We start from the raw sequence: 15021 nt of genomic DNA, 5'->3' as shown, positions 1-15021 counted from the left end.
TGAGTGTGCAAGCTTTCAAGCCCTGGTCAACAAAGCGATCAGTGCCGAGACTGGTCATACTGACTTCGAAGCCACAAGGAAGCACTCCCGTGACTTTGGCTCGTCTTCTGGTTCCGCGTTTCCAAAACGCAGGCTGTGGATTCCGAACAGTTCTCTGCCGCCAAGATATACTCCGAGGCCATCCTACGTGGCGCCTCAGACGAATCAGGCCAACCCTCCAGCAAAAGCTTATGGTGGTCCAGCTAGAAATGCTGCACCACGTGCCAATCAAGTGATATGCTACAAGTGTGGAGAACCAGGGCACTATTCCCGTGAGTGTCCTCAGAATGTGGGTGCCAAGCAACCCGGAAAGTCCGTCGGGCAAGCCAAGTCGGGCAAAGCTTACTATGTGAAGCCAACTCCTGCACGTGGCCGTGTGAACTATGTGTCAGCAGAAGAAGCTGCAGAGGATCCCGCCGTCATGCTGGGTACGCTTCTTGTTAATCATCACCCAGCGTCCGTTCTCTTTGACACTGGGTCTTCTCATTCCTTCATCTCAGAAAGTTATGCACAGTTGCATAACATGTCTTTTTGTGATATGCCAATCCCATTGGTTGTCCAAACCCCTGGTAGTAAATGGCAAACCTCTAGGATAACCTATGACAATGAAATTCTAGTAGACAGGCTAGTTTTTCTAGCCTCATTGATAGCCTTGAAATCTTTGGATATTAATATCATCTTGGGCATGGACTGGATGTCAGCTCACTATGCCAAGATTGATACTCATTCTAGAAATGTCCAGCTTACCCATCCCTCGGGTGAGATAGTAAATGTCTCTACTCGAGTTGCCAAATGCCAACTCTATTCCTTAAATGCCAACCCTCTTCTGGAACTTGAAGACATTCCGGTAGTCCGTGACTTCCCGGATGTTTTTCCAGAGGAACTGCTAGGAATTCCACCTCACAGAGATGTAGAGTTTGTGATAGATCTTGTTCCGGGAACTGTCCCAATAGCCAGAAGACCTTATAAGATGGCACCCCTGGAGCTAGCCAAACTTAAGAAGCAACTAGATGAGGCCTTGAATAAAGGTTTCATTCGTCCTAGCTCTTCTCCTTGGGCTTGCCCCGTCCTCTTCGTCAAGAAGAAAGACGGAACGGATTGGATGGTTGTAGATTACCGACCAGTTAATCTGGTCACCATAAAGAACAAGTATCCGCTCCCCAGGATCAACGACCTGTACGATCAGCTCGCTGGATCCTCAGTCTTCTCTAAAATGGATTTGAGGTTGGGATACCATCAAATCAAGATTAAGAACGGGGACATTCCAAAAACGGCTTTTGTTACTCGTTAAGGCCAATACGAGTACACCGTCATGTCCTTCGGTTTGACCAATGCCCGAGCCACCTTCTCTCGACTGATGAATTCAATCATCATGGAGTATTTGGATAAATTCGTCGTAGTATACCTCGATGATATTCTCATCTACTCGAAGAATGAACAAGAACATGCCGAGCATCTAAGGCTGGTATTGATGAAACTTCGAGAGCATCGCCTTTATGCCAAGTTTTCAAAATGTGAATTTTGGTTACCAGAAGTGACCTATCTGGGTCACGTAATCTCTGGTAAGGGTATTGCTGTCAATCCCGAGAGAGTTCAAGCTGTCCTTGATTGGACTCAACCTGAATCGGTTAAGCAAGTTAGGAGTTTTCTTGGTCTAGCGAGCTATTGTCGCCGCTTCGTCGAGAAATTCTCCAAGGTTGCAAAGCCTTTAACTGAACTCCTCAAGAAAGATAAAAGGTTCGAGTGGACACCATGGTGTGAGCATAGTTTTCAGGAACTGAAAAGACGCCTGACTTCCGCACCTGTGTTGCTACCACCAGATTTTTCTAAGGACTTTGTTATCTACTGCGACGACTCGCGACAAGGATTAGGTTGCATTCTCATGCAAGATCGTCATATGATCGCATACGCATCTCGACAGTTGCGTCCACATGAGGATAATTATCCCACACATGACCTTGAGCTTGCAGCTGTGGTCCATGCACTAAAAACCTGGTGACATTACCTTCTGGGTAATTGTTGCGAAATACTCACTGATCACCAAAGTCTGAAATACATCTTCACCCAGCCGGATTTGAATCTCAGGCAAAGACGGTGGGTTGAGTTGATCTCGGATTACGACTTAGGGATAACTTACACCCCGGGGAAGGCCAATGTTATGGCCGATGCACTAAGTCGTAAATCTTATTGTAACAATCTGATGCTACAACAAGGTCAACGACATCTCCATGAGGACATTCGGAAGTTGAATCTTCATATTGTTCCTCAAGGATTCCTTTCTACCCTCGTGGCGAAGCCTACTCTCAAGGATCAAATTATAGCTGGCCAAAAGCATGACAAGGGTATATCACGGATCAAGGAGAATATTTTTAGCGGAAACGCTAAAGAATTTTCCATGAACGATCAAGGTGTTGTGTTCTTCCAGAATCGTCTAGTGGTTCCTAAGAACCCACATCTAAGGCAGTTAATCCTTAAGGAGGCTCATGATTCTCCTCTCACCATTCATCCCGGTAGTACTAAGATGTATCAGGACCTACGCCAGAGGTTCTGGTGGACTAGGATGAAGAGAGAAATTGCCGAGTTCGTTGCTAACTGTGACGTTTGTCATCGAGTTAAGGCAGAACATCAAAGGCTTGCTGGCACCCTTCAACCTCTAGCTATTCCTGAATGGAAATGGGATAAAGTTAGCATGGATTTCATTACCGGATTTCCCAAGACCAAGAAAGGGAATAATGCTATCTTTGTGGTCATTGACCGTCTTTCCAAAGTGGCTCATTTTCTTTCTGTTCGTGAGAGTATAACAGCTAGCCAGCTAGCAGAGTTATATATCTCTCGAATAGTGTCTCTTCATGGCGTTCCCCTGGAGATTAACTCGGACCGTGGGAGTATCTTTACTTCTCGCTTTTGGGAATGTTTTCAGAATGCCATGGGGACTCACCTATCTTTTAGCACTGCTTTCCATCCCCAATCAAGTGGTCAAGTAGAAAGAGTGAATCAAATCCTAGAAGATATGCTCCGAGCTTGTGTTATATCGTTCGGTATGAATTGGGAAAAGTGCCTTCCATTCGCCGAATTCGCTTATAACAATAGTTATCAATCGAGCTTGGGCAAAGCTCCTTTTGAAGTTCTCTATGCACGAAGATGTCGGACACCTCTTAATTGTTCAGAAACCGGAGAGAGGCAACTCTTTGGCCCAGATATGATCCAGGATGCAGAAGAGCAGGTTCGCATTATTCGTGAAAAGTTGAAAACAGCCCAGTCTCGTCAAAAGAGCCAATATGATCATCATCATAAGGCTGTGACCTTTGAAGTTGACGAGAAGGCTTACCTTCGGGTTACACCTTTGAAGGGTACCCATCGATTTGGTATCAAGGGCAAGTTGGCTCCTCGTTACATTTGTCCTTTTCGCATTCTTGCCAAACGAGGAGAAGTTGCTTACCAGTTGGAACTTCCTCCGCATCTTTCCAAGGTTCATGATGTTTTCCACGTCTCGCAACTCAGGCGTTGCTTTTCGGATCCTATCCGTGATGTGGACCACGGAACGCTTGATCTCCAAGATAACCTTTCATACCGAGAATACCCCGTGCGTATTCTTGATCAAGCTGAGCGTACCACTCGACGTCGAAACCTCAAGTTTCTTAAAGTTCAATGGTCAAATCATTCTGAAAAGGAGGCAACTTGGGAAAGAGAGGATCGTCTCCGACTTGAGTATCCTGCGTTATTCCCGACGACTTCTAAATCTCGGGACGAGATTCCTTTGAGTGGGGGTGAGTTGTCACATCCCTGAACCCTTAAGCAAGTTAGTCTTTTGCTCATGTCTTCTTTGCATTGCATCTAAGAAATTGTGAACAAGAACAAAGAAAGAGGTGAAGGAAAAACTCAAATCCTAGCCACTTCTTCAAATAAAGGAAATCTCAAAACTAGTTAAAATCAATGAACCCAAAATGGCCTCAAGAAAAGTTCAAACTTTCTGATAAATCATGAAAGTAAATGAGCATTGGAGAAAACTATTTTCTTGACACTTCAAATAAATGCAAAAGCTACTGGTTTCAAGTTTTAAATTTGAAATCAGAAACTTTAAATTTTCAAAAATGTTAAAAACTTTGGAAATGGTTGGAAATAGTCCAACAAATATTCAGGTGTGTTTAAAATAGTCTTGACAAACCATTTTGGAGCTGAAATAAATAGCAAAACAATAGTTGGCAAAACAGAAACAAAATAGAAAAGAAATAAGAGAAAGAAATGACTTACCTCTATTTGTCGCCGGCCCAGCCCACCAGGGGCACGGGTGTCTTCTTCCTCCTGCGAGGAGGAGAAGCAGCTGCGTGCCGACGCGCCGGCGAGCGCGGCCACGTTCCCTGGCCACCTCCTGCTTTCCCGAGCCACACAGACGGCGGGGATGAGTACCCCGTGCACGTCTCTCCCTTCTCCACCCATCTCTGGCTCCCCTCCATCTCTCTCTCGCCCTCTCCCACCATGGCCGAGCCTGCTTGTCGCCGCCGATCGTCGTAGCCGTGGCCACGAGCCCCCTCCAGCCCAGCTGCTGTGCCCCAAAGCCCCGCCGTGCTCCTCCCCGTCCCCTAGAAGAAGGAATCAAGCTCGGAGGCCCCCTGTCATCGCCTCGCCACCATCTTCTCCACCTCCGGCCGCCGGACCTCTTCCGTCGATTCGCTCCCTCCGGCGCACCCCCGAGCCCTACAACAACACCATCGGAACCGCCGTGAGCTCGTCATCATTTCCCCTCTCACCCCACGCTCTTCCGCGCACCGTAGCCACGTTCCCCACCAAGGCCGAGAGCTCCTCGCCGCCGGTCATGTCGACGCCGTCGCTGTGGTGTCTCTTCCACGCGCTCGAGCTAGGGATCGAGCTCCTGGAGCCGCCAGGAATGTGATGAGCCCATCAGCTGCCCTCCCCGTGCCCTGGAGCCATCATCCGCGGAAGGCCGAGCTTCGGCCGCCGCTTCGGCTCGTCGCCGGCGCCTCTCCCGGCGACCCTAGCTTCCCCTGATGCCCCTGCCAGATCAGCTGCTTCGCCAGCGTCCCATAGCTACAAACCGCGCTCGATTTGGTGCCGTGTAGCGCCGTTTAGGTCGTCTCCGGCGAGCCCTCTGCCGCGGGCTTGGTCGCCGGCGACCACCCTCCGGTGGGCGTCGACGTGGCCGACCATTAGGGCGTAATTATCCTTCCCTCAGTCACTGCCAGAGGGCCCCACGCCTGGTCGAACCCCAATTAGGGGCTGGTCAGCGCGGGGTTAGCCCCTGGGTCACTGACGAGTGGACCCCACTGGTCAGGTTTGACCTGGCCCAGGCGCAGTTGACCTGGTGACGTCAGTAGTGATGCAATATTAGTATTTCTGTTTATAAAATAAATCCAGGAAATTGCTAAAACTTGTAAAAATCATAGAAATTAAAATATAACTCGGATGAAAATAATTTATATATGAAAAAGTATCAAAAAAATCCAAGGAATCTGATTCTGGCATTTTCATGCATGTTTGAAAAAGTTACAGAACCCAAACATGTAGATTAATGAATAAGTCAATTCTTATAATTACTTTATAAATGGAATTTGGAAAATATTCAAATTTCATTATGAATGACATGATCACACACTGTCCTAATTAAAAATCAGTACCTTAACATGACATCTCGTGCATGTTAACATCAAGTTGATCTGAGCATCAGGTCGAATCAATTAAATCGGTATCCGAGAATACCTCGTTTGAATTGATATTTGAGTGTGATTCAAATCAACTCTAAACCTAATACATGTTGATTATATTAGTTTATCACCTTGCATTCTCATGCCATGCTCATGCATCATCTTGCTTGCATATGATTGTTATTGATTGTTGCCATTCATTTCGGTCGGCTCCGCACCCTCGGATTCCACCGAATATCCGTCTGAGGGATATTGTCCCTCCTCTGAGCAACAAGGCAAGCAACCCTTTTGATCATCTCGATAATTCCCATGTTCTTGCTCATGCACTTATTTATTGCATTAGGATCAAATGCTTCAACTGCTTTTGCCACGTTAGTTGAACCCACTTCCTTTGCATGACCTAACCTTGTCAGAGTAAATAGCCGAACCTTGCAACCTAGCATACCTGGTAGTTGCTTGAGCTATGATGTGCCTCATCCTGCTATGCATGCTATGCTTAGAGTTGTGTATGGTCTGTCATCTGGGAGATGAACAGAATTGTGAGAATGTGTTCGGTAAGCAAAGGTTGTGTGTTGAACCTGACTTGGTAAAGGTACCGGTGAAAGGCTGTGTAGGAGTATATGGCGGGTTGTTTCATTGGAACCGTCCATAGGAACTGAGTTCCATGTATGTAATCCAAGACTAGATACTACCACATGTTGGGCCCTGAAATATGACCCCGCTTGGCCTATCAATCGCTTAGTACTCGGTCCAGGAGTTGCAAGTAGTTTCTGGTGTTTATAGTAATGCTGGAGGCCGTGCATGGTGCTGACCCGAGAGGTGGGCCGTGATGCTGTAGGCAGTGGCACGGTGTACCAAGTGGCACCCGTATGGTGGGCTTGGGAACCCTGCGCACATCGTTTGAGGCCGTGGCGGAAACCTCGGCCGGACTTCCGTACGGGTTACTCTCAGATAGGCGATAAACCTGGACTAGGAACTAGTGTGGTTAACGGTCGTGGCCGACTCCCTCGCTGGGCTTCCGCTTGAAGGTTGCCGAGGTGCATGACGTGCACATGGCGATAAGTGGCGAGAGCATGTGTGATGAAGTACACCCCTGCAGGGTTATGATCTATTCGAATAGCCGCGTCCGCGGATATGGACTACTTGGAGACATATGTTGTTCATAGATAACTTAAATGGCTACTCATAAAATTGTCAAGATAAGCGTGAGTGTCATGGACGGCATTTCCGTATGGAGACGGAATGATTCCACGATGGTGTATTGTTGTGGTGTTAGTGGACTCGTGTGCGAAAAATCAAGTTGTCAAAATTATTTAAAAATGCAATTTGTCTAGCCACGAGTCAAAAGCTGGCTTTCCACTTGAAAACCCCACAATACCTTATTGATACCTTGCATGAGTAGTTAGTTATCCTAAAGTCTTGCTGAGTACCTTCGTACTCATCTTTGCTTAATAAATGTTGCAGAGGTTGCTAATGACCCTAATGGAGGGTTCTTCGTAGACATCGACGACGACGAGTAGCTGGTGTCCCAGCTATGATCTGGCCCTACGTTGGATCTGTAGTATAGTCATGCCATGTGCCTTCTAGTTGCCCTGTCTGTACTCAGACAGTTTAAACTCTTCCGCTGGCTTGTAACTGAATGACTGCTATTATGGGTCGTGAGACCCTTAATGTGTAATATTATGTGTGTGGCTCTTCTGAGCCTCCTAAATAAAGCTTGTATGTTTATGGTTATGTTGTGATGCCATCGATGTATCTATACATATCGGTATGCCATGCGTACATGTGTCGTACCTGATATGTATGGGGTTCGATTACCTAGTCGTGAACTTTAGTAGCACTACTTACAAGGAAATGCCCCTTTGGATCCAACGAGCCTTGGTAGTTCGCTACTGCTCCGGACACATTGATTAACCGGCATGTGTCCTTTTGAGCTGCTGTGTCTGTCCCCTTTGGGGAAATGTCACGCGATGTAATGGAGTCCTTGTAGCTTGCTACGGCTCGTCTACATTCGCTGTTGACCGACACCGGCTTTGTTGGGTCATGTATGCCTGTCCTTGTGCGGTACTGCCACTTTGGTTTATGACTAGACATGTCGATCCGGGTTCTTTGACATTGGAATGCTTGTGACACTATTGCATACGTGAGTCAAAAGACGCAAACGGTCCCGGCTAAGGTAAGGCTGCAGTCGTGGAGTTAACCGTGCGCGAGACCGCAAAGGGATGCGATGTGTTACGGGCTGGATTCCTATGGCTTAGGATCGGGATCCCGACATACGGTATCCAGGAGTTGCACAATCGCACGGTCGAAGGAAAAGATACTTGACATTAGAAAAGCTTTAGCATACGAACAACATGATCTAGTGCTATGCTTAGGATTGGGTCTTCTCCATCACATCATTCTCCCAATGATGTGATCACGTTATCAATGACATCTAATGCCCATGACCAGGAAACCATGATCATCTATTGACTAATGAGCTAGCCAACTAGAGGCTTGCTAGGGACATATTGTGATCTATTTATTCACACATGTATTACTGTTTCCTATTAATACAATTATAGCATGAACAATAGACGATTATCATGAACAAGGAAATATGATAATAACTATTTTATTATTGCCTCTAGGGCATATTTCCAACAATCTCCCACTTGCACTAGAGTCAATAATCTAGTTACATTGTGATGTATCGAACACCCATTGCATTATGGTGTTGATCATGTTTTGCTCGTGGAAGAGGTTTAGTCAATGGGTCTGCAATATTCAGATCCGTGTGTACTTTACAAATATGTATCACTCCACTCTGGACATGGTCCTGGATGGAGTTGTAGCGGCGTTTGATGTGCTTCATCTTCCGGTGAAACCTGGGCTCCTTGGCTATGGCAATGGCCCCAGTGTTATCACAGAAGAGTGTCATTGGACCCGACGCGCTTGGAACCACTCCAAGGTCGGTGATGAGCTCCTTCATCCAAATTCCTTCATGAGCCGCTTCTGAAGCAGCTATGTACTCCGCTTCACATGTAGATGCTGCCACAACTTCTTGCTTGCTGCTGCACCAGCTCACTGCCCCACCATTCAACACATATACATATCCGGTCTGTGACTTAGAGTCATCCGGATCTGTGTCTAAGCTAGCGTCGACGTAACCCTTTACGACGAGATCTTCGTCACCTCCATAAATGAGAAACACTTCCTTAGTCCTTTTCAGGTACTTAAGGATATTCTTGACCGCTGTCCAGTGTTCCATACCAGGATCACTTTGGTACCTCCCTACCAAGCTTATGGCAAGGTTTATATCAGGTCTGGTACACATCATGACATACATTAGAGAGCCCACGGCTGATGCATAGGGTACATAACTCATCTTCTCTCTATCCGCTGCCGTGGTCGGCGACTGAGTCTTACTCAATCTCATACCTTGCAAAACTGGCAAGAACCCTTTCTTTGAGTTTTCCATATTGAACTTCTTCAATATCTTGTCAAGGTATTTGCTTTGCGAAAGACCTATGAGGCGTCTCGATCTATCTCTATAGATCTTGATGCCTAATATGTATGCAGCTTCTCCAAAGTCCTTCATTGAAAAACTCTTGTTAAAATAGGCCTTTATGCTCTCCAACATCTCTATATTATTCCCCATCAATAATATGTCATCCACATACAGTATGAGGAAAGCTACAGAGCTCCCACTCACTTTCTTGTACATACAGGCTTCTCCGTAAACCTGTATGAACCCAAACGCTTTAATCACCTTATTAAAGCGAATGTTCCAACTCCGAGATGCTTGCACCAGCCCATAGATGGATCGCTGGAGCTTGCACACTTTATTAGCACCCTTAGGGTCGACAAAACCTTCTGGTTGCATCATATACAACTCTTCCTTAAGGTTCCCGTTAAGGAACGCTGTTTTGACGTCCATTTGCCAAATTTCATAATCATAAAAGGCGACAATTGCTAACATGATTCGGACTGATTTCAGCTTCGCTACGGGAGAGAAATTCTCTTCGTAGTCAACTCCTTGAATTTTTCGAAAACCCTTTGCGACAAGTCGAGCTTTGTAAACGGTTACATTACCGTTTGCATCAGTCTTCTTCTTGAAGACCCATTTATTTTCTATGGCTCGCCGGTCATCGGGCAAGTCCATCAAAGTCCATAATTTGTTGTCATACATGGATTCTATCTCGGATTTCATAGTTTCAAGCCATTTGTTGGAATCTGGGCCCGCCATCGCTTCTTCATAGTTCGAAGGTTCACCGTTGTCTAACAACATGATTTCCATCACACGGTTGCCGTACCACTCTCGTGCGGAGCGTGCCCTTGTGGACCTTCGCGGTTCAGTAGTAACTTGATCCGAAGCTTCATGATCATCATCATTAACTTCCTCTTCAGTTAGTGTAGGCGCCACAGGAACAACTTCCCGCGCTGCGCTACTATCCTGTTCGAGAGGGGGTGTAATTACCTCATCAAGTTCTACCTTCCTCCCACTTACTTCTTTCGAGAGAAACTCTTTCTCTAGAAAGGATCCGTTCTTGGCAACAAAGGTTTTACCTTCGGATCAAAGATAGAAGGTATACCCAATAGTTTCCTTAGGGTATCCTATGAATACGCATTTGTCCGCTTTGGGTTCGAGCTTTTCAGGTTGAAGTTTCTTCACATAAGCATCGCAGCCCCAAACTTTAAGAAATGACAACTTAGGTTTCTTGCCAAACCATAGTTCATACGGTGTCGTCTCAACGGATTTAGACGGTGCCCTATTTAAAGTGAATGCTGCAGTTTCTAATGCGTATCCCCAAAATGATAGTGGTAAGTCGGTAAGAGACATCATAGATCGTACCATATCTAATAAAGTGCGATTATGACGTTCACACACTCCATTGCGTTGCGGTGTGCCAGGCGGCGTCAGTTGTGAAACGATTCCACACTTCCTTTGGTGTGTGCCAAACTCGTGACTCAAATATTCTCCTCCACGATCATATCGTAGACATTTAATTTTTCTGTCATGTTGATTCTCAACCTCACTCTGAAATTCCTTAAACTTTTCAAACGTCTCAGATTTGTGCTTCATCAAGTAGATATACCCATACCTACTCAAATAATCGGTGAGAGTGAGAACATAACGATAGCCACCGCGAGCTTCAACGTTCATCGGACCACACACATCAGTATGTATTATTTCTAATAAGTCGGTTGCTCTCTCCATTATTCCTGAGAATGGAGTCTTAGTCATCTTGCCCATGAGGCACAGTTCGCATGTATCAAATGATTCAAAGTCAAGAGACTCTAATAGTCCATCAGTATGGAGCTTCTTCATGTGCTTAACGCCGATATGACCAAGGCGGCAGTGCCACAAGTATGTGGGACTTTCATTATCAACTTTACATCTTTTGGTACTCACACTATGAATATGTGTAACATCACGATCGAGATTCATCAAGAATAAACCATTCACCAGCAGAGCATGACCATAAAACATATCACTCATATAAATAGAACAACCATTATTCTCTGACTTAAATGAGTAGCCTTCTCGCATTAAGCAAGATCCTGATACAATGTTCATGCTTAAAGCTGGTACTAAATAACAATTATTAAGGTTTAAGACTAATCCCGATGGTAGATGTAGAGGTAGCGTGCCGACGGCGATCACATCGACCTTTGAACCATTCCCGACGCGCATCGTCACCTCATCCTTGGCCAGTCTCCGCTTATTCCGCAGTTCCTGCTTTGTGTTGCAAATGTGAGCAACAACACCGGTATCAAATACCCAAGAGCTACTACGAGCGTTGGTAAGGCACACATCAATAACATGTATATCACATATACCTTTAACGTTGCCGACCTTCTTGTCCGCTAAGTATTTGGGGGAATTCCGCTTCCAGTGACCCTTTCCCTTGCAATAGAAGCACTCAGTCTCATGCTTGGGTCCATTCTTTTTCTTCTTCCCGGCATCTGGCTTACCGGGCGCGGCAACAACTTTGCCGTCTTTCTTGAAGTTCTTCTTACCCTTGCCCTTCTTGAAACTAGTGGTCTTGTTGACCATCAACACTTGATGCTCTTTCTTGATTTATACTTCTGAAGACTTGAGCATCGAGTACAACTCGGGAATGGTCTTCTCCATCCCTTGCATGTTGTAGTTAAGCACAAAGCCTTTGTAGCTTGGTGGGAGAGACTCGAGGATTCTGTCAATTATAGCATCATCCGGAAGTTCGACTCCAAGTGAAGTCAGACGACCGTGTAACCCAATCATTTTGAGTATGTGCTCACTGACAGAACTGTTCTCCTCCAACTTACAGCTAAAGAACGTTTCGGAGACTTCATATCTCTCGACACGGGCATGAGCTTGAAAAACTAGCTTCAGCTCCTGGAACATCTCATATGCCCCGTGTTGCTGAAAACGCCTTTGGAGCCCCGTTTCTAAACTGTATAGCATGCCACACCTAACCAGAGAGTAGTCATCACTCCGCATTTTTCAGACGTTTAGAATGTCCTGGGCTGCTGCGGGAGCAGGAGGGTCACCTAGGGGCGCATCAAGGACATAAGCCTTTTTAGCTGCTTCAAGGATGAGCTTCAAGTTTCGAACCCAATCCGCATAGTTGCTACCATCATCTTTCAGCTTGTTTTTCTCTAGGAATGCGTTGAAATTGAGGTTGACGTTGGCCATCTACAATATTTATAAAGACAACTTTTAGACTAAGTTCATGACAATTAAGTTCATTTAATCAAATTAGGCATGAACTCCCACTTAAATCGACATCCCTCTAGTCATCTAAGTGATACATGATCCATGTTGACTAACCCGTGTCCGATCATCACGTGAGACGGACTAGTCACCATGGTGAGCAACTTCATGCTGATCGTATTCAACCATGCGACTCATGTTCGACCTTTCGGTCTCATGTATTCGAGGTCATGTCTGTACATGCTAAGCTCGTCGAGTCAACCTAAGTGTTTCGCGTGTGTAAATCTGGCTTACACCCGTTGTATGCGAACGTTAGAATCTATCACACCCGATCATCACGTGGTGCTTCGAGACAACGATCCTTCGCAACGGTGCGCACTTAATACGTTCTTGAAATTTTAAGAGGGATCATCTTATTATGCTACCGTCGTTCTAAGCAATAAGATGAAAAACATGATAAACATCACAATGCAATCATACAGTGACATGATATGACCATTATCATCTTTGCTCTTTCGATCTCCATCTCCAGGCATCGCATGATCATCATCGTCACCGCTGTGACACCATGATCTCCATCATCGTGTCTCCATGAAGTTGTCACGCCAACTACTACTATCACTACTACTATAGCTAACCGTTAACAATGAAGTAAAAGTAGTAAGCATATGGCGTTGCATCTCATACAATAAATTAAGACAACTCCTATGGCTCCTGCCGGTTGTCGTACTCATCGACATGCAAGTCGTGAAACCTATTACAATAACATGATCATCTCATACATCATACATGCAACATCACAACTTTGGCCATATCACATCACATGTCAAACCGTGCAAAAACAAGTTAGACGTCCTGCAATTGTTGTTGCAAGTTTTACGTGGCTTATTTGGGTTTCTAGCAAGAACGCCTTCTTACCTACGTGACAGCCACAACGATGATATGCCAAAGCTATTTACCCTTCATAAGGACCCTTTTCATCAAATCCAATCCGACTAGAGTAGGAGAGTTAGACACCCGCTAGCCACCTTTATGCACAGTGTGCATGTCTGTCGGTGGAACCAGTCTCACGTAAGCGTACGTGTAAAGTCGGTCCGGGCCGCTTCATCCCACAATACCACCGGAAAAGAATAAGACTAGTAGCGGCAAGCAAATTGACAAATCATCGCCCACAACTTTTGTGTTCTACTCGTGCATAGAATCTACGCATAGAAAACCTCGCTCGGATGCCACTGTTGGGTAACGTAGCATAAATTCAAAATTTTCCTACACATATTCAGATCTTCCTATGAAGAGACCAGCAACGAGAGAGGGCTAAGAGCATCTTCATACCTTTGAAGATCGCTAAGCGGAAGCGTTACTAGAACGTGGTTGATGGAGTCGTACTCGCGGCGATTCAAATCGCGGTGTAATTCTGATCTAGTGCCGAACTACGGCACCTCCGCGTTCAACACACGTGCAGCCCGGTGACATCTCCTGCACCTTGATCCAGCAAGGAGGAGGGAGAGGTTGGGGAAGAACTCCAGCAGCACGACGGCGTGATGTCGATGGAGAGACGAGGTCTGTCGGCCGGGCTTCGCCAAGCACCGGCAGAGAGGAGGAGGAAGAAGGGGAGGGCTGCGCCGAGGGAGAGGGAGAAGTCTGTCTCCCAATGGCCAAAAGTGCCCATATATATAGGGGGAGGGAGGGGCTGCGCCCCCTTGAGGGGGGGGGGGGGTGCATCCCTAGATGGGGCTGGTGCGGCGGCCAAGGGGGGGAGGAGGTGTGGTGCGCATCCCTCGTGGGTCTTAGGCCCACCTGGCTTACGGTTTGCCCCCTTCCTTGTCCCCTGCACATTGGGCTGAGTGGGGAGGCGCACCAGGCCACCTAGGGGCTGGTTCCCACCCCCACTTGGCCCATCTTACCTCCCGGGGTCGTTGCCCCCCTTCGGTGGACCCCCGGGGCCACCTCCGGTGGTCCCGGTGGTCCCGGTACGTCACCGGCGATGCCCGAAACACTTCCAGTGTCCGAAACCATCCATCCTATATATTAATATTTACCTCCAGACCATTCCAGAGCTCCTCGTGACGTCCGGGATCTCATCCGGGACTCCGAACAACTTTCGGTAACCTCGTATAACAATTCCCTATAACCCTAGCGTATCGAACCTTAAGTGTGTAGACCCTACGGGTTCGGGAGACAGGCAGACATGACCGAGACACCTCTCCGGCCAATAAGCATCAGCGGGGTCTGGATACCCATGGTGGCTCCCACTTGCTCCATGATGATCTCATCAGATGAACCACGATGTCAAGGATTCAATCAATCCCGTATACAATTCCCTTTGTCCGTCGGTATAGAACTTGCCCGAGATTCGATCGTCGGTATACCTATACCTTGTTTAATCTCGTTACCGGTAAGTCTCTTTACTCGTTCCGTAGCACGTCATCGTGTGACTAACTCCTTAGTCGTATTGAGCTCATGATAATGTTATACCGAGTGGGCCTAGAGATACCTCTCCGTCACACGGAGTGACAAATCCCGATCTCGATTCTTACCAACCCAACAGACACTTTTGGAGATAGCCGTAGTGCACCTTTATAGTCACCCAGTTACGTTGTGACGTTTGATACACGCAAAGCACTCCTATAGTATCCGGGAGTT

Source organism: Hordeum vulgare, chromosome 2H (assembly GCF_904849725.1).
Source record: "Hordeum vulgare subsp. vulgare chromosome 2H, MorexV3_pseudomolecules_assembly, whole genome shotgun sequence".
NCBI classification, from domain to species: Eukaryota; Viridiplantae; Streptophyta; class Magnoliopsida; order Poales; family Poaceae; genus Hordeum; species Hordeum vulgare.
The sequence above is the reverse complement of the archived record's forward strand: the minus strand, read 5'-3'. Positions refer to the sequence as shown.